Consider the following 23,506-nt stretch of genomic DNA (forward strand, 5'->3'; position numbering starts at 1 on the left):
ACGTACATATGGTCACCTTATCTTTGATAAAGAAGGCAAGAATATACAGTGGAGAAAAGACAGCCTCTTCAATAAGTGGTGCTGGGAAAACTGGACAGCTATATGTAAAAGAATGAAGTCAGAACACTCCCTAACACCATACACAAAAATAAACTCAAGATGGATTAGAGACCTAAATGTAAGGCCAGACACCATCAAACTCTTAGAGGAAAACACAGGCAGAACACTCTATGACATAAATCACAGCAAGATCCTTTTTGACCCACCTCCTAGAGAAATGGAAATAAAACCAAAAATAAACAAATGGGACCTAATGAAACTCAAAATCTTTTGCACAGCAAAGGGAAGAAACCATAACAAGATGAAAGACAACCCTCAGAATGGGAGAAAATATTTTCAAATGAAGCAAATGACAAAGGATTAATCTCCAAAATTTACAAGTAGCTCATGCAGCTCAACATTAAAAACACAAACAACCCAATCCAAAAATGGGCAGAAGACCTACATAGACATTTTTCCAAAGAAGATATACAGATTGCCAACAAACACATGAAAGAATGTTCAACATCATTAATCATTAGAGAAATGCAAATCAAAACTACAATGAGAAATCATCTTACACCCGTCAAAATGGCCATCATCAAAAAATCTAGAAACAATAAATGCTGGAGAGGGTGTGGAGAAAAGGGAACCCTCTTGTACTGTTGGTGGGAATGTAAATTGATACAGCCACTATGGAGAACAGTATGGAGGTTCCTTAGAAAACTAAAAATAGAACTACCATACGACCCAGCAATCCCACTATTGGGCATATACCGTGAGAAAACCATAATTCAAAAAGATTCATGTACCAAAATGTTCACTGCAGCTCTATTTACAATAGCCAGGACATGGAAGCAACCTAAGTGTCCATCGACAGATGAATGGATAAAGAAGATGTGGCACATATATACAATGGAATATTACTCAGCCATAAAAAGGAACGAAACTGAGTTATTTGTAGTGAGGTGGATGGACTTAGAGGCTGTCATACAGAGTGACGTAAGTCAGAAAGAGAAAAACAAATACCGTATGCTAACACATATATATGGAATGTAAAAAAAGAAAAAAAAATGGTCAGAAGAACCTAGGGGCAAGACGGGAAGAAAGATGCAGACCTACTAGAGAATGGACTTGAGGATACGGGGAGGCGGAAGGGTAAGATGGGCCAAAGTGAGAGAGTGACATGGACATATACACACTACCAAACGTAAAATATAGCTAGTAGGAAGCAGCCGCATAGCACACGGAGATCAGCTCAGCGCTTTGTGACCACCTAGAGGGGTGGGATAGGGAGGGTGGGAGGGAGGGAGATGCAAGAGGGAAGAGATATGGGGACATATGTATAACTGATTCACTCTGTTATAAAGCAGAAACTAACACACCATTATAAAGCAATTATACTCTAATAAAGATGTTAAAAAAAATCATCTCAAGATAATTATACAGTCATTGCATGTGTGTAGGCTAAAAGTATTAATGTGTCCAGGGTGTAAATTTAAAATACCTGTTTCTAAAATCCTGTTTCAGCATCTCTTCATTTTTTAAAATACTGGGCCTGGGCACTTGAGAGTGGCCTTGTGGTTATTAATAAGGACTCCTCAGAGCTCTGGTCCCAGCAAATGAAGCATACATCAGCTACTCCACTGCAAAACCAAAAAGAATAGGAAAATCTTGGGAAAATTCTAGTTAAAATTAGGGTCCTTATAGTTCATCCTCTCCCTCTTGCTTTGGAGGAGGGAGTTTACAGGAGAGGTCAGTTACTAAGCCTCTTAGGGAGGGGACAGTTTCCCAGGTCTCTGCTCCTATAGCTGAGGACTGATTTCTCCAAGTCATGCTGGTTTAAAACAAAGACGGAACATGTGTAGAATATGTGTTTAATATTATAATAGATTGCTTATGGTGTCACATAGTTTATATATCTGCTCAGAATTCTGTAAGAATGAGATCCAATAATTGTCTTATTGGTTGCTTCTGAATTGAATTTCAGGTCTAGAATGCCATTTTCTTTTCTCTCTCTTTTTTAAGAGTGTCATTTTCTACATAATGAAGGTAAATTAAAACCCAAATTAACTATAAAATAAAATAAAGACAGAAAATAATAACCTGTTCATTGAGGTCTGGGTGATTTCATGTATACTGTGTCATTTACATCTCACCCAGCTCTTTTAGATATTATTATCATGCCCAATTTATAGGATACAGACTCAGAGGTTAAGTAAAAAGCTAGGAAATGACTGGGAGGGAAACTATGTTGGGTCCAGCAGCCAACTAGGATGCTGCCCCCAAGCCCCACTGCATACCCGCCAGTGGGGACAGCACTTGAAGGGGGCATGCTTTCACTTTCAGAAGACAACTGATTTTATTTTTATTTATTTATTTAAATTTAGTTATCTATTTATTTTGGCTGTGTTGGGTCTTCGTTGCTGCCCTAGTTGCTGCGAGCAGGGGGCTACTTTTTGTGGCGGTGCTCGGGCTTCTCATTGCGGTGGTTTCTCTTTGTTGCGGAGCATGGGCTCTAGTTGCGCGGGCTTCAGCAGTTGTGGCGCGTGGGCTCAGTAGTTGTGGCTCACGGGCTCTAGAGCGCAGGCTCAGTAGTTGTGGCACACGGGCTTAGTTGCTCCGCGGCATGTGGGATCTTCCCGGACCAGGGCTCGAACCCATGTCCCCTGCCTTGGCAGGCGGATTCTGAAGCACTGCGCCACCAGGGAAGTCCCCAGACAACTGATTTTAAATAAACTCCTCCTCTGATGTGTCCGATACTTTCAGAGGAGGCTATGGCGTATGCTACCTCAAAGTCTCAGGTCTGTGATGTCCCTTAAGAATCCCTGTCTGTGAACTGGGGGTGATGAAGGCTCGCTGGGAACATCAGGTGAGGCCATGTCTGTGCAAAGCACCCAAAACTCCAACACATCTACAAATATAAACAACCTCGAGCAGCGGCATTACTGCTGGGACTCCGTAAGCAGCTTGGGGGAAGAAACTGCAGAGCAAGACAAAGCAAACGCATACCCAAAAGCTTGTGTTTCCTTCTCAAAAATGTAGGGAAGATAGAGGGATATTCAGGTGGACAGCCCGTGCACACAGGGGAGGAGGTTTAAATGACTCCATCACCACCTACATTTTCTCATGGACCTCACCCCCTCACTGCACTCACCCTAGGTCTTAGGCAAGAACACCCAGAGCAAAAGAGTGAAACGGGAGACAAATCCAACAAAGAGTAAAAATTCTGAGGATTCTGTGGTCCAGTTATATCAGAGCGATAGCTTAAAACATAACTCCATTTGCACACAAAAGCCCCCTTGAGTTGGGGGGTCTGCAACCTCAACACCCACGGCTGGCCCCTCCTGGGAGGAAGGTCACACCTTGCCTCACAACAGGCCCAGGAGCTGCTACCACACTCCCCACTCCCAACGGGGCACGTCTTCCATTCCCAGGGCTCCCAAGACCAGTGTGGCGTGGTACAAAAGGCCAGACTCTGGTCAGAAGGACCTGGGTTCAAATCTCTGGCCCTGTTACTTACACACCGGGTCTGTTGGCAAATTACTGCATCACTCTGGTTCTGTTTCTTGGCCTACAAAACGGGGACAGTAATCCCCATTTTCCAAAGTTGTTGTGAGGATTAAAAAAAAATAATGTACATAAAAGGTCCAATCAGCAACTAGCAGCTCTTACTAATATAAACAGAAGCCAACCGGCTCTGGGTACTAACTAAATTTCATTCTTTAAAAGAAAAAGGTTTCATGAAGTTAGTGAGGACCGACCATTTTCAGAAAATTCAAGGAAGCAGCGTGGGAAAACTACACTCCCCTGGCTTCTGGAAGCTTTCTGAAACCTCTCCACCACCGGCGCACCTACAGGAACGGAGAAGTGGCTGGCATGTCTCCCTACCTCCAGACTCTTCACACTTTATAAATATACAACACGACTGACCAGAGAATGCCCGTTGCCAACCTCCTGGGCAAACAAGTCCAACAGGATTTGATCCGGAAATTAAATGTCCAGGCAGCCCAGCCACGCTCAGTTCAAAATAGATCTCCGTGACCTACTTAGTCTTCTAGTACCATTCCCAAAGCCAAAAGCAAGCAGGCGGTGAGATGGGACCACTGACTTCCGCAGGGCCCTACACAGAATCCTTGGCTTTCCTGTCGTTTGAAATGTGCACTGAACCAGTGATGGCTCAAAAAATTATCTTGGGGGTAGCCAGACAGAAGCCCTAGCTTTAAAACAGCTGATTCAAGTGGTTGTTAAAAAGCAAAGAGTCCCAAAGTCATGCTGACAATTCAGCCCCCTGACCAGCCCCTATGATGCATTTTCATTCATTTAGACAAAGGGCTACCACCTCTCTTGACAGTTGCTTTGCAAGCTACCTAGCCCTTACCCTCCTAGATGTTTCTGGAGTAGCTGCGTCTTCTCCAGGACACAGTGGGCTCTTTGAGAGCTGAGACCCTGTCTTCTTTATTGTGATATTCCACAGTGTCTTGCATAGCACGGTGTCTTGGTGCAGAAAGACGCAAGCGCTGCATCCACCGTAAGATGGGGAGAGCCTTCCCTCACCAGCCACAATCCTCCAGGCCCCACCCACTCCTGTGTGTGTCTCCTCAAGGTTAGGGAATAGAAACAGACAGACTGGTACTTGCTGTAAAGACGAGGAAGACAGACAAAACTAGGGAAAGTTGCTGCACAGTTTCAACCACCACGTGGCTACAAAATGACCTCCTCTGTTACAATTCATTTCACTAGGCGGATGTGAGTCTTGGGGAGGTTGGGGGTGGGGGGCGTGGACCAAGGACCTTGGCAGAGTCACATGCCAGTAAAATCCCAGAGCATCCCAACATACAGGCAGGCAATGGGACCCTATATATTACCAACTAAGCAATGGTGGAGGAAGCACGCTGATGGCCCCAACCAAAGAAAACAAGCCAAAGCAAACCTGCCACTCTTCACATCCAAATCCTCCCTTCTCAAGTCTCCGGGGTCAGCCACAGACACTCCTCCCCCCACCACTGAGCGCTCAAAATTCCCATCTTAGACATTTCCTTGGTAGGCCTTTCGTTTACTTAGTGCTTTTCCCCCATCATGACATTTAATCCTCTGCAATCACGGGAGGCAAGCAGAACAAGCATTTTCATCACCCACTTAGAAATATGGAAATTGAGGCCAAAGCGTGTCAACCACGTGGTAAAATCAGGACTGCAGCACAGACCTTGTAACTCCAAGTGCAATGCCCTTTCTCTAAAATCACCCCGCGCCGTGCGCCCAGACCTGAGGAAGCCAGGTACCTAAGCTCTAGGCCACTGCTCCTTCCACTGTCCCCTACGGCTGAGCACCTGCTGGAGACAGAACTCTTAACACACAGGCCTCGCCACCCTGCCACCCCATGTACACACACGCTTCCACGGGTCGAACAAAGGCAAACAGGATTACGGAAATCATCAACCCTGGTGTCACTTATGTCAGCCACTCGTGCCCCGAGCCAGGCTCACCACGCTCCTCCCTGTAAAAACGCAAAGCCCAACCCTAGAGCTGTCAAAGGAGACACACACACGAGACACACACAGGCTTTCTGCGATCAAGCGGTGATCGTGGGGCAGGGTAAGTAATCACAGACTCCAACAGCCACAAACCAGAGATCCCAGACCTCCGAGTATCATCGCCCTACATCCACATCCCGCCTCTGGAACTCCTCACTCTCTGTGACCTTAAGCAGCTGTGTTTCTCCAAATCTCAGCTTCCTCATTTATAAAATAAGGAGTTTAAAGAAAGGATCTCACGGTGAATGTACTTCATGCCACAGAGCTTAAAAATGGTTAAAAAGGTAAGTTTTGTAGATTTTGCCACAATAAAATAAAATATGTCAGCATTTGTATTTTTTTTAAAAAGAGAACCTTACAGGTTCATAGTAAGGATCAAATAAGAGTGTAATGGCAAGTTCTTACAGTGTACAGCACATACTGGATCCTAATACACAGCTATTTATTATTTGTAGTAATTTTTATAGCTTTTATTATCTAGACAATACATGCTCAACATGGAAAATGCCGAAAAACAGAAAGATAAAAAACCTCCTGTAATACCAAAATCCAGACACAACCACTGAAATTAAATTCTTTGTAGTATTTTTCTAATGCAGAAACATTTCTTAAATTTGGAATATATAGACAACTCTGTCGTCATGATCCGTTCTTTTCTGCCTCACCAATAATTGCAAAAACAACTCTCATGACAACATCCAGAAATAAAGGCACTTTGTTTAGCACAAGGATCAAAAGTTGCATGAAACTTGAGACGGGAACAAGGAGCTCATGCTGAACAGCTGGGGACGCCTGCCCCCAGAGCCAGGAGGGGGGTTCACATCAAATCCCCCCACCTGTTCCTCCTTCCGCCTCAACGCTCACCCAGAAAGCAAGACACTGGGGATCTGGCCAAGCAGGACAAGGGCCGCAGGGAAGCTCCTGGAAGCTCCGCATGTGCCAGGCTCCCACTGCCCTCAGGGAGCTCCCACCGTAGGTGCAGGCAAATCACCCCAGGACCTGTGCAAAGGGCTGCGAGGAGCACAAGGAAGGAGACACGCGTGACAACCATGTCATCCAACCCCCAGGTTAAAGATGCCCCAAGGCTGCAGGGATGAGACCAGTCTCGCTGCGGGGCCAGGAGACTGAGCTCTCAGGGTCCTGAGCTAACTCACAGATGCCCAGTTTAAAAAACAAAAACCAAAACCAAACAAACAAAAATCAGGGCCCATATCCTGTACTTATGTACAAGCACTTCTTTACCAAGTGCTTGAGATCCATCAGCACAGAGACAAAGGCCACCTGGGCACAGGACAAGTGGCCTGTTCTACGAGAACCCTTGGGGCCCTGCCTGGCTCCCACTCTTGGGCATGGCCTCCCTGCCTCTAATGCGGAATCGAGGCCAGACTCCACAGACTCCTGGGGACGCTACCTGATTCAAAGCTTCCTGTAGCGTCTGGCAAACAAGGAAGCTCTTCTGCTGTACTGGGGAAGCACCCTCAGAAAAGACTCTGGAGAGGAACTACAGTCCCACAAAACACACTCTAACGCTCCGTCTCTAGCCAGGCACAGTCTGCCTCACTTTCATTTTGCGTGGGTGTGTGTTTTGCTGGGAGGCAGGGGTTAGTGAGTGACTGGTGCCCAAAGGCAGCTCCTGAAATCCTACAGAGGAGCAGCTGCTCCTAGCGCCGGGGAATTCTATTTCCATCTCCGCTTACACGGAACTATCTTCTAAAGCGGTGCTCCCCGGAGGGGCGGCGGCGCCAGGGGCCTCCCGGATCACCTCCCTGGACGGGCTGCTCCTGGCACCGCCCTCGCAGGCGGAGGCCGGGAAGAGCGCCTGAAATCAAGGCCACCCGTGGCCCGCTCCTCCGGAGCCCCAGTCACAGACATGCCAGGCCCTTTCCTTTGGAGGCCTAGGGAGGAAATTAAATGTGAGCCAGATAAGGAGATTCCCTTCAGCTCTGACGCCAGGGAATCCAAAGTTATGATTCCCCCCAGGACCACACGAACCAAACTGGCATGGGCCCCGGACCATGGGGCCAGCCACACCTGGGGTGCCTTCTTCTCTGTAATGACGGCACTCGCATCGCAGGCCTGACTGTTTTTACAGCAAATGTGAATGAGAATGTAAAGCTCTGCAGGCCAGTGACAAAGTGGGTGGCAGTGAGGGCCCCGGGCCGAGTGAGTGCAGTGACTGCCCGACAGGCTCCTGGGCTCTCCGCAGGTGCTTCTGCAAGTCCCTCCCTGCCCTGTATTTTCCAGGCCAAGGGAGGCCGCTGCCCGAGGCGGCTGACTCACCTCTTTTCACGGCATAGTGACTTGATCCACAGAAGGATGCGGGGAGCTGAGCGCCCTGAGCTCGCACTGACCTCACACTGACCTCAGCAGTTTCTAGATCTGCCAGGGCGAGGAACACCTTCACCATGGGCACAGCGTTCACCAGATGGCCCGGGGCTGGCGGGAAGGCGCAGCTCCCACCAGGGCTGCCACGCGTGCCGGGCTTCCCAGCAGCCCTGGCCACCCCCAGCCTTGTCTACTTTCTCTTCTTCATGCTTGTGGTTTCAGTGTGGGGAAGCGGGTGGGTGGAAAGGCATCCAGAAGGAACAGAGAACCGACTGGAAAGGGCGGTGGATCAAGGGTCAACAGCACTGACGTTTCAAAAAGAAACTGCCGAGTAACCATCACTGCAAAACATCACGGCGCACGGACGAGGCGCTGCGATGGCCGTCTGAACTTGGAAAAACCCTTGACGAGCTGGTCCACACGCCAACGCTGCTGTCGGCATGCTCGCAGACTCAACAGTGGCTCCCATCTCGCGGGGGCAAAAGGCCAAAGCCTCATGAACACACACGCGCGCGTACGTGCATGCACACACACACACACGACTTCCACGTCACTGTCCCCGTACCAGTCTGGCAGGCGCACATGCCCACCTCAAGGCCTCCGTGTTTGCTGTTCCCTCGGCCTGGACCACATCCCCTCCATACCTCAGCTCCTCCACCCCTCCCCCCTCCTCCACGTGGAAGCTCAAACACTACCTGCTCAGCAAGGCCTGCCTGCACCACCTTTCAGCACCTCACCGACCCCTGCCCCAGGCACTGCCCGGACTTTTCAGCAGCCATTACTACCTCGCATACCGTTCTGGGTCGGACAGCGTCCCCTCAAATCCACGTGCACCTGGAACCTCAGAATGTGACCTCATTTGCAGAGAGGGTCTTCCCAGGAGTACGTAGTTAGGATAAGGACACACTGGAAGGGGGTGGGCCCTCATAAGAAAAGAGGGGCCACAGACCCGGGAAAGAGGCCGTGTGGTAAGGGAGGCAAGAGAGCAGAGCTGTGCAGCCACAAGATCCAGGCACCAGGCATGCCGGCACCACCAGACGCTGGGGCAGAAGCAGGGAACAGGTCCTCCCTCAGAGCCCCAGGGCACAAGGGGGTAAGGTCCTGAGGTTTACGCCATCCGGCTTGTGGTCCTTTGTCACAGCACCCTAAGAAACTAGGACACGTACCATCAACTATAACCAGCTACTGTCTGCTGCCCCTCAGGAGAAAATAAGCTCCAGGAGAACAAGATTTTGACATCCTTTGCTTGGTGCAAAACGCCCGACACACAGAATAGCATCCAGCTGAATAAAAGAATGTATTTGCCGAACAGCTCTTGAGTGAACAAAGACAAGCCTAGAAGGGAGACAGGGGTGCTATACCCACCCTACAAGAGGGCAAAACTGAGGAGCTAACGTCCCAGCTCTGCTCAGAGACAGCAGAGCCAGGACCAGAACTGAACTGGGACCCAGCCTGCTCTTTTGAGAAGTAACCCTGAGCAACTCCAGGTGCCGAGCAAACAGCTGCTATATGCGGCACTCCGTGAGCACACGTGTGGAGAGGAGGGCAGGCAGGGCAGGCTCCAGGCTCGCCTGTCCTCGTTAGGGCTGTGACCCCGAACCAGGGAGCTCACCAGGTCTCAGGGTCCGCATCTGCAAATTGAGGGTGGATCACAAGCCAGGTCGACTTGCTCTCCAAGGAGCAAGCAAGGCTTGTTTTAATCTGTGCCGCTTCTGAGAGGCCCTCTCAGGCCCCGGGAGCCGAGGTGACATCTCCGTGCCGCTGATGCACACTTAGGGCAGCACCTCCGGCACGCACCACGCGCTACTCTGAAACCTCTCTCACACCGCAGGCCACTTGATCTTGCTTTCGTAGTTCCCTTCCACACACACTACTGGACTCACATCTCGGGCCTCTGCACCTGGCATTCTGTAAGCCCTGCAGTCTGCCCAGGCCCTGCCCGTGTCCTCGCCAGCCAGCTCTGGTCCTCCCAGGCCCGCAGACACCAGGCTCCTCCACCAAGCTCCACTCCCAGGAGTGAGGTTTCCTTTTGCCCACCTGCGCCTGGGCGGCCTGGGCGGCTCTGGAGCCTTGAGTACAGTCCTCCCCACACTCAACCGCAGGTCTCTCCAGTTTGGGTAAACCATCAGCAAACAAATCAGGGGCTTCACACGAACCTGCCGTCGTACATGCACAGGCACACGTGCATGGTCGGGGGTATGAAACACGCACAGACAGCATCCCAGGGCCAGCACTGTTAGGGCTGTGACGAGGCAGAAGGTAAAGCATGAGCCAGGCAGACCCAGGCGTGTTACGCCCCACTGCGGGTTACGCTTCCGTTACCTTCCCTGCACTTGAGCGACCTCAGCTCACAGCAAACTCAGTAGCAGCAGACAGCAGGCTCTGCAAAGCGCCCAACGCCGTGTGCTTCTCTTTTCCTGCATCTTGAAATGGGCAGCACGTGGCCCATTTACCCTGCGTGGAGAGCAGGGTAAGGAGCCTCAACCTCCCAGGGCTTGGAGACCTGGTCCCACCTCTGCTCTGAACGACCAGGCCCGTAGCTGCACCTCACCTCTCAGGGCCTGGCTCGGCCTCCTCCAAAACAAAAGGGAGAGGCAGCACGAAGGATCCCCAGCACACAATCTACTTAAGAAAAGGGAAGGCCTCTGCTCTGGGGCCTCGGCGTCTCACAGCAGGACTGGTGTCGGAAAAGGACATCAAATGTGCGCTCCTGCCCAACCTGCTACCTTCGCCGGCTACCCTCCCACAACCCCAGCTGATCCAGGCCTGCCTCTGCCCTCCTTGACATTCGTTACTAGAGGATGTGCATTTTTACATTCAGCAAATGTAACGCTCATTCATGCATTTAAAAAACACTTAGTAAGGACAGGAGGACACAAACAAGCGTAGTAGTTGCTTACAACTGCTGAGTACTCACTGGGTAATACGCTCAGAGCTTTACAAACATTACGCTCTGAATCCCCGGAACAACCCTGTGAGGTGGGTACTGATACTATTCCTGGTTTACAGGTGAGGAAACCGAGGCCCAGGGAGAAAGGATAACCGTGCTTAAGTCACACAGCCATAAACGACGGAGTGGGAGCTGGAAATGATCCTAGAGTCTCTTCACCACCCCGGGCTGCCCCTCCATCACTCCTTCTCCCTGGCCCTCTTTGAACCACAGGTAAAGGACGCTGTCATTCAGTAAGTCAGAGCCTCCCAAAACCCACTGGGCTGCTCAGCCTGCAGGGACGGCCCAGGTGACGGCCTCCAGATGTGTCCTCTACCAGATCAGGCCCCTGGAACACCTTCTAAGGAACCCTGCTCAGAGACAAACCATCACAATATTCCCATAACAAACCAGGGAAGTGGGGCACGGACCACCACACTGCTGGAAGGAAAGCCCCACCACACGCAGTACCGCGCTTCACTACATGCATGGAGGCTAATTCAGAAGCAAGAGAGTCTGATTTTCCACCATGTGATCCTTATACGTTCCCCCAGTTCAGCTCACCAGCCTGGAATCCCTGCCTTGGCTGTGCAGAACACAACTGGTATCAATGTGCTGCTTATAAGCACTTGCTTCCTCGGGGAGAGGCTCGCAGAAAGACTCTGGCAGGTGACACCAAAATTATAGTGCTCTATTACAGTGCCCAGCCTCTGGGAAAAGCGGAGAGAACGTGAAACCAGGAGCGCTGGCTTCCAGGGCCACGTTGCCACCCCTGGCGGCAGGACACCCTGAGCAGAGCCTTGGTCCTCGGGGGCTCAGCTCCCTCATCCTCCATGGTTATGATAGACACCTCCCCCCGCCCAATTAAGATCCGGAAGCCAAACGAGTCTCATAGCCATACCAGTGATGGGTGAAATGCCTACTAAACACTGTCCATTTCTATCACCTAGCAGAATGGCAGCCTGTGGGAAAATGGGCAGCCTCATACACTATTGGTAGTTTAAACCAGTACAGCCCTGGCGAGCACAGTGTCGGGATTTGCTGTAACAGTTTAAATGAGTAGAACCTGTGGCATACTGATTCCACTCTTAGAGAAACACACGCATGTGTGCATAACAGCATGTATGTATGAAGATATAATAGCAAAACTAATGAGTCCCTTTATATGCCTATCAATGGGGGACTGACTCATAAATTATGATATATCTATACTATAAAATGTTTTGTAGACAAATTAAAAGCGAGAAGAACTACATGCAAGAAAAGATCTACAAGATCCATTGTGAAAAGATAAAATAATGAAACGATATATATCGTGCAATCAGATTTATGCTTACAAAAGAAACAAAACTGTATGCGTTTGCGTCTGTATAGGCTGATGGAAATTACAATTAGTTAGTGCTGAGGACCCAGCAGGGAGGCGGCACAGGGGGGAAGGGCGCCAGAGGAAGGAGGACTCTACATCTGCTGTTCACTTCTCCACTATTTGGACGGGAGGGTGAGGTGCACGAGCATAATATATTCATGTATCCCCTATATCATTTAGAAAAAAGCCATCGAACTGATTTAAAAATAGCACCACAGCCACCGAAACAGGGTTTCGTGTTCTGGTGTGAAACTGACAGAGCAATCTGGACAAGTTTTAGTGCCACACTCCAAGGTCTTCCCAAGAGTGACTGATAAAGTTCAAGTGCAGTCTCTAAGCCACAGATGACAAGACTGGATCGGGATCAACAGGGAAGAAGGGAAATGCCGGTGCAAGGAAAACTTTGGGGTAAGCTCTGTGGAAGCTGCAAACCTGTCCTGCCCTGAACCTGCCTGGCTCCAGGACGCACTTTTCTGAGACTCTCTTCCCTCTCACCTCCATAGGATGAGAAGAAAGTAAAAACCAGATGAAGAGAGAATTCCCTTTCCCGCAGCAGAGAGGAGGCCACCTGCTGTCGCCAGCAGAGCTACTCCCAGGCGAAGCCAAAGAAAAAGCCTGGCCAAACTCCACCTTCCCGACAAAGGCACTGCGTGTCAGGCTCCTGGGGCTGCAGGGACAGCCGAGGCTGGCAGCCTGAAGCCCACCCATTCGAGTCCCTCCACTTCAGCAAACAACCAGGCCAGCCTCTATTCACATTCAACAGTAAAATCCAAACTGAACCAGGATACAAATCAGAGGGTTCTTCCAACAAAACAGCAACAAGGTGGAATAAGGAGAGATAAATCAGTGGTATCCTGGACAAACATATAGCTACTATTTCTGCTTGTCCATAGTAACACTTCTGTAAATTCAAACATTTGATAAATACCTTTTTTGGCTTCCTAGTAATAATTAAAACAAACACGCAGCCCAAACACACACACGCAGCTAAACATGGAGCAAAAAGGAAAACAGAGGGGCTTTGCTTAGGACATGCTGCTCAGGAGGCAGCCTGACAGTTGACATCCCCACACAAAACGCTCTCCTCCCATTAAATAGGTACCCTGTTAGTGCGCCACACTCACTGGGCACTTCAACAGTCCACGGCTGGGGGCTACCCACAGGACAAGGAAAAGAAGTCCCATCTCGGAGGGAAAGGGGTGACCATCGAACAGTAGGGGAGCGGAGTCCTTGTGCAGTGACTCACTGCAGAGATGGCCATGACTGCGGACACCAGGAAGCAGGCAGACCAATAAAGTAACTCTCAGCCTCCTCTCCATGAGGACGCAGCCCAAGCAAAGCCAGAACCCGACCAACTGGCCAGAGCCCAGCAAGAACAAACTATCTGAAGGGCACGGCTATTATGCACTCTGGAAAACGGACGCCTGGGCAAGTTTCTTACAGACTCTGGCACTGACTAGGGGAGAGGGCACGGCACCAGCATATTTCTGATGCGGCAGTGGTGCATCCTATGATGGGGACATGCGGACGCTAGCAACCAGGACCAACCGTGTCCCCTCGCTCTGACTCCGGTTCTCCTGAGTATGGCTCAGCTCCTCACCGAGGCTGCACCCTTCGGGGGAGGGTGTTCTCCCCTCCTTGCAGGGCTGGCCACCACTGAGAACTCGCCCACCTCCACTCCCCGTTCCCGACCAGCCCCTGCATGTTTGGTGACCACAAGTCACCCCCGCCTAGAGGCAGATCAGCCCTTGGGGAACAGCCCAAACTGAGGACCACAGCCACTGTGGTCCACTGGGTCCACCAGGGAACTGTGGGGTGCCGACTGCACCCCAGGGAGACTTCCTCCTTTGGGGGCTTTTCCCCTTCAACAGTTTCACTATACATTTGAATGTTCAAACCAGCACTTCTCTGAATGGGGTCTGAGAACCTGACTTCCATCCTGAGATGCTCCAGGAAAGGCAGAAACTAAGGCCAGGGTGGGTGGGCAAAGACAGGGGAAGGCGCTTTGGGGTTTTCCTCAGGCACCTTTCTCTGGCTGTCATGAGAGACCAAAGGAGGCAAATTTGAGTTTCTACAGAGATGCCTGCAGTCTACAGACAGTGTCTCCACTACCCAGCTTGTGAGGATGAGAGGGGCAACAGGGAAGGGGTGAGGAGAGAAAAGAGGGCTTGACTGCTCGTTCTCTCAACCCCAGTCCAGAGCACTGAGCACCAACCATGCTGGCCCGTTCCCTCTGCTGCATCACCCCTGCCACCGTCTTAACGTCTTGAGTTCAAGCCCTCATCCTCTCTCATGCCCATTACCCTGATGGCCTTGTCTCTCTTCAGGGCATTTCATAGTCCACACAGCCTACGGAGCCACCCTTCTAAACCACAGCCTCCGGACGGAGTCCAACCTTGGCAGGGTGGGCGCGACTTCTGCCTGCCCAGGCTGTGCCGTCACAGAGATCACAGCTGCCGCTCGGACTGTGACACATGCCACCCCGCCCCCAACTATGAGGATGCGCAGGCTTCTGTTTCCTCATCTGTGCAACGGGAATAACAGGATCGCCCTCCAGAGCTTCTACGGGGGTTAATCCAAGCTGAGGAGAGCCCGGCTCTCCAAGAATGACCACGACTCTCCCTGTCCCCAAGCTGGCTCCAGCCTCTCTGCTCTTCACCACCTTGCGGTGCTACCTCCTCGTAACGAATGAATACGAGTAAACGCAGAAGAAGGCATATCCGAGATCTAAAAATGAAGGGGCGTACACATTAGGCTCCCAAGATGTAGAGGACCCCAAAATTAACTCATTATCAAAATAATGTGAGAGGAATGAAGGGATGGGAAGAGAAGGAAACATTACTCTGGAGGGACTGCTTTTAAAATAGACAGCTCTGTGATTTTTTTTTTAAAGACTTCATTTTTTCCAAAGATTTAGGAAGATTACATTTCAAAAGCTCACAAAGGAGACCCTTCTGGTTTTTTTAAAAAAACTATTTCTTAATTAATACCTTCAGAGGACTAAGAAGTACTTTTATAGACTGACTGAATCTTAATAAAATTCTCAGAGAAATTCTGGCATCAGTCACAACAAACACCCTCCTGGAATTTAATTTCCTTTTCCGCATACAACTTACTATGGCAACTCATTTATGATGCCACCGCAACCAGTCAAACTCTGCTTGGAGCATAAGAACTTCCAAGCCCCACAAGACAGCCTATAGCACTCGATACAAATTGGCCCCATATTTAGCCAAATCCTACATCTAAAAGAGACTTCCCCCACACCAAACTGTCCAGGTTTTACTGGCAAAGTCAACTCTTCCATCTCCTTCCCAGCCCACATCTGCACTGCCCTCCCACCTTATACTATAGCTCTAACAATGCCTCCTACCAGCTCGAAGTCCCAAAACTCAGTATCTTTTCCCTGTCCCACAAAATGAATAAAAGAGGAGAGAAGGGCACACAATGGGCAAAGGGGAAACTAGCTACATCCATCTTCAGCCTCCTACCAAAGACGTGTCCCTTCTGGCTTCTGGCTTGGTTCAAGTCCCTCCTTTTCTTTCTTTTTTTCTTTTTTTTTAAATTTTTATTGAAGTATATAGTTGATTCACAATGCTGTGCCAGTCCCAGCAATTCCCTCCTTTTAGATGACGGTAGGTCCTAGAATATCCACTGCATGTGCTGAGGATGGAGTGGGCAGCTAAAAGCTAAAAGAATTATTTATAAGTACAAAAATGTACTTTAAAAGCCTTTCTCCCTCGAGGACAATTCCTACTGGAAGACTTAATCCCATTATCCCAAGTGCCCATGGGCGAGGGGAGAGAAAGGGCTGGATGCCAACCGTCACTGAGCACCCACTGCAACTCACAAGTGCATCTCATTTAATGCAAGGCAGATACTATCATCCTGATGTTACACACGGGGAAATCGGGCTCAGAGGGATCAGGCGATGGGCTCAGCATGTACACCAGGCCCATCAGACATCAAGACTCATGGACTCATAAGCTTTACCCTAAGCACCTGGGTATCCCCAGGTGCTTAGGGTAAAACACTGTCCTAGGTTGGAGGGCGCTTTACAAGTTTCCACATTGCTTTTCATATACGAGATCTCATTCAATATCACAGCCCTATAGGATAGTTAAGAATTACTTTTCCACTATTGTAAAACACTGTTTGGTTTCAAAGATCACCAGTAACTTGTGAAAGCCAGTGGTAGCACTTAGAGTTGTACCCTGTCGAAGCTTTGTTTCCTCACCTCACAGCGCAAGATCAATGGTAGGGGCTCAAATGACAACTATTATTAGCAACATGATTTTTATTCATTTAATAGCCCTCAGCTAAAGTAAAATTTATACACACACACACACACACACACATATAAACTACAGATATTTTAAAGATTCAACTTAATTACCTGCTAGAGAGGATATAATTTTACCACTACCTCAAACTTAGAGATAACCACTAACTGCTGCTGCCAAGACACTGACAGAAAAGGATTACTGAACGTGATGTGGTCAAACCCAATACGGACTTTGACAGCTACGAATGGAAGAGAACACGGCAGGAGCATTCAGTTATGATAAAATACACAAAAAATCCTCCTCTCCCTCCAGCATCACGGCTTGATCATGAATGTGCTGTTTGACCCAACCATGTCATTTCAGCTCTGTGATGACCCTGAGCGTCCAAAACGAGATGGCCGGCAAGTGACACGGATGTCCTAGTGAGAGGTCGCCCAGGAGGTCTAGGGAATAGGGCTGGGGCAGATACATTATTACCTTGAGCTATTTTTAATGTGCTGCATCTAATGCATTGTTTGCCTCACTTAATTTTACTCACTTGGAAAGAAACCTGGGAAGTTCAGAAATGCCAGATGCAACAGGGATCAGCTCCCCACTTTTCAAGCTAGAACGGAAAAGATGACAGAAGTGTGTTGGTACAAGGAAGGCAGCATCAGTCAGACAGGAGGAAATCTAGGCTACTATGGCAATGAGAGATCCTGGGGAGGTCCTTCGAGGAAGGCTGAGCCAAGACCCATCCAACTGAGCATCTACTCCAGGCTTGAAGGTTCAAACAAAAGAATAAAATTCAGGTCCACAGATGAAACATACGTAATTTTTTTAAGCACAGTTAACAGCTTTATGGTAATGACAGCTGGACAGCCATGTACACTAATTGCCTACATGAGAGCAATATCCATACTGTAAATCTAATACCAATTATTATTAGTTTTGGGGTTTGTTTTACTTTATGCAGCCTTTCTTGCTTCTTAGCTGTGTTCAGTCCACCCTAGTTTCTTCGTAATAGGCTGAGTTTGATTTTGTGTGGCCGATCTCGACTTACAAGGAAAAAGATGTCAGTCTCCCTCAGACACCTTCTCCTGCGCCATCAGACTGTCTAGCTCTTTATTTATACACTATTTTGCAGATAAGGAAACTGAGTTCCAGAGAGGGGAAGTGATGCATCCAAGGCCATAATCCTTGCTAATATATCTAGGACTAGCACAAGGGCTCAAGGCCTACAATGTAGATCTCCAGCTCTATCACTGTTGCAAATGATCTGGCATACTTGTGTCGTGAATACGAAGTTTATTTGGAAGGGGAAGAAAAAAAAAAAAAAAGCTAACATGAGTCATCTCCTTTGTCAAGGGGCACCACACAGATTGTTCTAATAAAGCATCCAGCATCTCCAGAACCACTTGTTTCTGAAACAGCCAACCTCAGTCCCAGAGAATAAAAGGCCATGTCTTATGCCCCTTTAGGATACCCACGACCTGTGAGCAGATGCGCTGCAGGGCTTTGGGGATCTGCTAGCCCAGCCCAGGGAATCCAGACGTTGCCGGTACTGGAGAGGGAATGGGGGGGGGGTGGCTAGGGGAGGGTCAGAGTTGCGTTTTCTCCCGGCAACAGTTATGATTTCATGCAGCCCAATCTTACTCCCCTGGGAACATCTAAATATCCCATCCACTCAGGGGTCCCTCCTCAACTTCCCCAGGACAAAAGCACTGCAGTCTGGGAGGTGAATCTGGCAGACCGGGAGGGACGGTATTTGACCCAAGCCTTAGAGGAAGCACCGCTCCGCTCCCTCCTCCACCAGTTACTGGAACTCCCCACCGGATCTTCAGACGCCAAGAGGCGTCCCCCACTCTGAGCCCGACCCCTCTTTCAGCGTCTGCCCCAACAGAGGCGCGAGGAGGCAAAGCCCACTGCCCATCGCTCTACCCCGCCACCCACTCGCCTCCGGTCCCCCCAGTGGCCGCCCCCCGTGGGCCTCCCTCCCTCCTCACTCGCGGGGTCCCCGCCGGACACTTGCCTGCTCCAGCTCGAGAATCTGAGCGCACCCCTTTCTCTCCGCCCGCAGAGGACCCGCGTCTCCCGCCTCCGGCCCAGACCCCCTTCTCCCCGCGTCCCTCCGCGCTCCGGGTGTCAGCCGTGCACCCGCACTTCCCGCCCGGCCCGTTCGGGCTCTGTCCGCCCCAACTTTTCCCGGCCGCGGCGCCGGCCCCGCAGCGGCAGGGATACCGCGTCCCGCGCCGCGAATGGCGCGCGGGCTCGTGTCCCCTCGGCCCCGGCCCGCCCCGCCGGCACGAGTTGCGCTCGGGACTCGCTCGGCGCCCGGGCCTCGGCTGTCCGCCCGGCGCAGAGGAGGAGCCGGCGTGGCGGGAACCGCGCTGTCCCGGCGCCGGCACCCCCGCACGGTGCCCGGTGCCCGCCCGCGCCGCTCCCTGCCCACCTGCCCGCCCGCGCCGCCGCCGCTCACCTCCTCCCGCGCCGCCGCCGCCACTGCCGGGAAGACGTGGCAGTGGCCGCCGCTCGAGCTCCCCGCCTCGCCTCTTCTCTCGGCGTCCGCGCGGGCGGCTCCGGCGCGCCGGACCGCAGCGCCAGGCGCCCTCTGCCGCCGGGAAGGCGAATCCTCTCGCCCTAACCCTAACTCGCCGGCCGCCCCCGCCCCAAGGCTCGCTCCCAGCCCGGTTCCGCTCTGCCGGAGACCCTCCCTTGTGGCGGCCCCGGCCCCGCCGCTGCCTCCGGGGAGCCTGCCCTGACCAGCCAGCCTCTCGGCGCCCTTCCTCCGTGCCCCACCTGGGTCGATACATTTCCTGCTTCTCTAAATCTGAATGCCTCGCCTACAAAAAAGTAAAATAGGGTTGGGGAACAAACACCACGTCTCTCGTGTTCGTCATTCTCTCTCCTAGGGCTAGGTTAGCGCCCTGCCTGGAGTACCCAAGGGCGCAACAAATACTTCTTGAAGCAGTGAAAGGGTGAATGAATGAGTAGAGATTTGGGCCGCTCTCCACCCACGTAGGCTTCTAAACCTCCAGAGGACAGATATCCCCACCTGGATTTTTTGTTGTTGTAAATTACACACACACACACACACACACACACACACACACACACACACACACACACGCTTGCGCAGCGTTGCATGAATAAATAGGATTCACAATTCCCCACCTCAGACTAGCACCAAAGTTGCACAAGGCCCGCAGCTCTAAGTTACTCAGGGCCTTTAGTCAAACAGACTTAGGTTTTACATAGATCTACCACTTAAAAGCTGGGAACTCTCGGGAAAGCTAATCTCCCTGGGCAGTTACCTCATCTATAAATTAAGAGTAATAAAATCTACTTCATGGAGTTGTTGTGAGGATTAATTGAGATCCTGCACTCTGTGTAAAGCACTTTGCTCAACCCCTCCACCCCACCTATACTGTACCTAAGTGGTAGCTGCTGTTACTATTATTACTAATCTAGTAGGTAATAAAAACTACAGGCAAAAATTAAAATAATGGCTACCTTTTCATCTGGGGACACCTTAATACCCTTGTATGTGGGGTATTGTCACCTACCCAGGAGAGCCAGCCCCGGGAGCAAGGCCTTTCCAGTCACTCTTCTTCCCCACCCCGAAGAATTAACGGGTCTTGGGTTTTAAGACCAGTTATGAGCTGGTCTTAAGAGCTGTAGAACTGGCTCTCCTGTAGGTTTTCCCCCGGGGTTTCGGTGGCCAATCTCTTAATGAACAAGTGTTTATTTTATTGCAAAGGCAGTCAATGTTTAAGGGCCCCTGTGGTCTACAGATTCTTCCTGTTTTCTCCTTGCCCTCTCTCAACACCTTGAGGCCGTCTTTTCATTTTTAACAGTCTCCTTCCTGCTCTGCACATAAAACAGCAGTGAGTGCAATGAAGTGGCATCAGACAGGACTGGGCTGGAATCCCAGCCCATCCGCCTTGGGCTTTCTGCACCTCAGTCCCCTCAATTGTAAATTGTGGAGAATGATGCTTATCTGTGACATTGAGAGAATTGGTGATCCAGTCTGTGAGTGAAGTCCCTGGAACATATAGGTGTTTAATAAAAGGCAACTATCGATTCATTTATTTAACAAGCATTTAGGGAGCATCCACTGAGTGTTGTAGGTGCTGGAAGAGTGAGGGAAACAAACATTGGTGAGGTACGATTCTTGCCCTCAAAGGAGTCTGAGGTCTAGTGGATGAGACAGGCACCCACACGCTAGGGCAGAGGGGTTGGGAGGATATACATGCTGCTAATATGAAATTAGCAAGCCTCAGTTCCAAATTGGGGCAGTGTTTCCGCAATATAGGTTGCTTTAATTCATTATAATTGTAAATGCCATTTTCCTCTAAATATGTACATAACTTTCCAAGACCACTGCAAAAAATTAATGAATAATTTTGTGAGGCAAACAGAACCATTTGATGTAGGGTTCAGTCCCTTAATAAGGTGACTCCCAATGCTTCCTTATACTAGAAATAACATGTACATTGTGTTTTTGTGAGAGTACCAGAATTTATAAGTTAAGGTTGCATATCTTGCAATGCATATCTAAGAGGGAAAGTCCACATACTGTGGACCTCTAATGTAATACACCACCTACCCATGCCCATGATGTAGCCCCCTCCCGTATTAACCCTGGGCTTGGCCACACGACGTGTTTTGGCCACTGGGACATCAACAAACATGGCAAACGCAGGGATGTTTGATGAGCACGTGTGCCTCGCTCCTTGCCTTCTTGAAACACTGTGAAGAAAGTGAAGAAATCTGGTCCAACCTCCTTAAAAATGAAAGACTCAGGCAGAGAGAGGCTCACCATCCCAGCTGTAGCAAACCCCAGCCAACCCACCAGCTGAAGGTAGCCACATGAGTGAGCCTAGGCGCCACTAGCCAAAATGACCCAGGCAACCCAACAGTTGTGAGAAATAAAATGGTGGTTGCTTTAATCCACTAAGTGCTGGCAGCAATAGATAACTGATAGACACATCACACACAGGCGTTTCGACAGGTGCAAGGTCTCGGTGAAATTCGGCCAAGAGTCAATACTCTCACTAGTGTTTTCTGTCATGAAGCATTCAATTGAAGTTAATGTGTCTCCGCTTAGCAGAGTATCACACTTTAAGTCATTCCTTCTTTCAAAATTCTTCACTGAATGGCTACTGAGCCTAGTACTGGTTAAAATCCTTTTGCAGCCAACAGGACAATAAGCTGGCAAAATCAGCTTAAAAACAACGTTAAACATTATAACTCCTTGGAGCACAGCAGGTGTTACAGAGGTTGGGTATTTATCTCTCTCTCTCTTTTTTTTTTTTTTTTTTGGCTGCATCGGGTCTTAGTTGCGGCATGTGGGATCTTTTGTTGCGGGGCGCAGGCTCTTCGTTGCGGGCGCGGGCTTCTCTCTAGTTGTGGTGCGCGGACTCCAGAGCGCGTGGGCTCTGTAGTTTGCGGCACGTGGGCTCTCTCGTTGAGGCATGTGAGCTCAGTAGTTGTGCAGGCTCAGTTTCCCCGTGGCATGTGGGATCTCAGCTCCCCTACCAGGGATGGAACCCACATCCCCTGCATTGGAAGGTGGATTCTTTACCACTGGACCACCAGGGAAGTCCTTATCTCTCTATTTTATTATTAACTTCTTGATGACGGACACCCTGTCCAATTTGACAAGGTTTGACTATAGATCATGAACATCAGAGAAGGAAGGGAAGTTAGATCTGCTAATCTACCACCTCATTTTATAGATAAAGACACTGGGGCTAAGTGAGATTAGAAGAGCCTTACAAATTCCTAGGGTCCTGGAGCTGGCTCAGAGCAAAACTGAGATGACCAACTCAAAGATCTTTATGCTGTTCCTTGGATTGGATTGTTTGGTGGGTTGTTTTTTCTTTGTGACATTGGTTGCTACTAAAAATATCCTCCCCATGCTGAAAAGAGCTTTACAACTTTCCTTTGCATTTAGGATAAAATCCAAAGTCTTCATCTTGCCCCACAGGGTCTGGTGCAGCTAGCCCTCCAGAGACATTCGTTTGGCAAACCCATCCCTCAGAACACTCTGCCCACTCCAATTTTTTTCTGTCCTCGCATCACTCCACACAAGATTCCAAGCCCTGACTGAAAGCCAGCTTGACCTGGCTTGGTCACATGACCTAGCTTGATCACAACCCCAACCCAAGAAGAATGGGGCTCCCCGAATGAAATCCCCCAAAATTAATCATCAGGTGTTGTTACCAAAAGAAGAGAAAGTGGATGGAAGGTGACCAAAGCCAATGAATGTCCACTATGTTATCTCTCAGGCCTCAGCTTAAATGTCATTTTCTCAGGGAAGCTTTTAACTACTCCATCTGTGATACTCTTTCATGACACTCCTGATTTTTCACTGTTCTCATCACATTTTATAAATATATATTTATTTGTTTGTTTGTTTCTGTCATGGTCTCCCTCCACGAGAGAAGGGACTGTGCTTGTTTACCCACTACTATATCCCCAACACCTGGTGTGGAGCCTAGGGCATAATCGGCTCTCAATATTTATTAAATGAATGAATGAATGAATAATATGGGCCTTATGATTCTTCTGACTCAGTCCGCATGACATTAGCTTTGTAAGAATGGTGAAAAAAACAAAGAGAACATGAGGGTATAGGTCTGTGGAAGACACACCTTGTTGTGACACTGTGGAGAGGACAGGAACTCACACTCAGGATGAAGGAGGAAACACTACCTTGTGCATTAGATGTGCCATGTTGCGCTGGGCTGTGCCAGTCTTGAGAGATAAATTATAGAAGCAGTGAAGTAAGAAAGGGGAGGTCTAGAATGGTGGAGGCAGCGTGCCTCAGAGTGTGTTTGCAGAAGTAGGAAGCCTCAAAGCTAAAACTGGGTTCGTGGCCTGGCTGCAGCTGCCAGGAGCACAGGTTAGCCGCGTATGTTCATAAAATTCTCCCTCAGCCCCTTCCGTACCCGGCTGTGCAGCCTCTACAGCAGGGTTCCAGGCTTATCTGCTGACGGCCGCAGGTCCTTGGAGATGTTTTTACTACTCAGGGGCAAACCAA

General features: G+C 49.8%; 1 long non-coding RNA gene across 1 annotated transcript in view; it reads right to left on the reverse strand.

Annotated features, from left to right (window-relative positions):
• Window positions 1-19,058, reverse strand: part of LOC132597767 (uncharacterized) — a 69,483-nt gene extending 50,425 nt beyond the window's left edge. The window contains exon 1 of the long non-coding RNA XR_009565049.1: window positions 18,938-19,058. This is a non-coding gene — a long non-coding RNA (uncharacterized lncRNA). The remainder of the gene's footprint in view (window positions 1-18,937) is intronic.
• Window positions 19,059-23,506: the final 4,448 nt, after the last annotated feature.

This window comes from Globicephala melas, chromosome 8, assembly GCF_963455315.2.
Source record: "Globicephala melas chromosome 8, mGloMel1.2, whole genome shotgun sequence".
NCBI lineage: Eukaryota > Metazoa > Chordata > Mammalia > Artiodactyla > Delphinidae > Globicephala > Globicephala melas.